Source organism: Nanorana parkeri, unplaced genomic scaffold (genome assembly GCF_000935625.1).
Source record: "Nanorana parkeri isolate BGI_ZX_2015 unplaced genomic scaffold, ASM93562v1 scaffold2280, whole genome shotgun sequence".
Lineage (NCBI taxonomy): Eukaryota > Metazoa > Chordata > Amphibia > Anura > Dicroglossidae > Nanorana > Nanorana parkeri.
In genome coordinates, this window is record NW_017308548.1 from 37713 (window position 1) to 39220 (window position 1508).

The 1508-nt window shown below is 48.0% G+C and overlaps 1 protein-coding gene across 1 annotated transcript in view; it reads right to left on the minus strand.

Moving 5' to 3' along the window:
- The window catches only part of RNF121 (ring finger protein 121), a 15954-nt gene that overhangs the window by 1100 nt on the left and 13346 nt on the right, over positions 1-1508 (minus strand). The window lies entirely within an intron of this gene.

Consider the following 1508-nt stretch of genomic DNA (forward strand, 5'->3'; position numbering starts at 1 on the left):
CCCCTATTGAACCATTCCTCCTCCAACAATGCTGTTTTAACACCTCTCTCAGATTAATAACACCTCCTAGGCTCCAATCATGAAATCAACACCTTCCCTCCATGAGTTCCCTGACCCCGTGCTGGTTATGATAAACAGGTTATGTGGAGCCACGTTCACCATATTTAGTCCCAGATAATTTTTCGTACAAGTCATTCTGAACTGAGAAAGCTGGTCGGATGACCAGCGAAACGTCTTCAAGAAGAATACAGCGAGTATTGCCAGTTGCCTTGATTTCATTTTTTTTACAGATCTGTCCTAATGTTTGGCTGACTGAGTGGACAACGGTGCCGAATGTCTAGCGGTGCTAAAACTGATATTTTGACTTCTCAGCAACATGCTAATTGTTTATATCAAAATGTTCCATTTCCCTGTACGAGGCAGGTGCATCACGGCTGGTGGGAGGGGCCAGCGGGGTGCCGGCCTAATTCTGCCCCAGTACTGCCCTCAAGAGGCCCCCCCAGCCCTGATGCAGGCAGTGAGTTGGCTCGTGGGAGGAGTTATGCAAATCTCAAAATGCTTTGATGGGTGAATGTCAGTCTGGAGTGGGCATTTTTACCATTTGCATGCAGACCGCCCACCAGGTAACGCCCACATGAGATGCTGAGCCTCCAGATCTAATAAATGAAAGGGGCGGGTCAGGCCGGGAAGGAAGAACCTTGATCATCAAACCATCCCGGAATGCTGATAATTTGGCTCAAAATATGCCTCCTTCCTTTTCAGGTCATCACAATGAATGCACCAATAGGAGCCCAGGACTACTATATCCCCCCCCTACCTGTGTGCTATGGAACATGATATTCCTAGACACAACTGTACAATGTATCTTCTTGTGTCCCTCAAAACTCACTTTTTCGGTCAATAGAAGTCATTTTTAGGGCTGCAACAACTAATCGACATAATCGATTATAATCGATTATTGAAAAAGTTGTCAACTTTTTCAATCATCGATTAATCGGCATCAGAAATCAAAGTTACCCTAATGAAGTCACCCGGGTAGAAAGAGACTGTATTAAGGTGCCCCCCTCCCCCCCCCAGAACCACATCTCCTAAGAGCCCTTTCTCTACACTCACCTCACCAGGATGACTGGAGGGAATACAACGAATGTGAAAATCTCAGTCGTGGATGGAAAGTAAGTAGATTGCTTGATAAAGCCGTCACAGGCCAACCCACCATGTCCGGTGAGCTCTCCTCCAGCCCTGTGGGCCTCTAGTCCAGTGCGGGTTAGTCTAGCCCTGTGGAGGTTCCAAGGATCTGATTGGCTGCAGGATGGACAATTGCCTATAATGGGATGCCGTGTACACCTCAGAGGTCTGCCACCCGAACCTCCAAAACACATCTCACATAGAATGGAGGCATCACTCCAAGTCCCCTCTATACCTGAGAACTGTCTGTGCCGCCCTATACAGACTCTATGACCCCCCCCCCGGAGGGAAGCGTGTGATTGGTCCCTATAGGACAACAGACA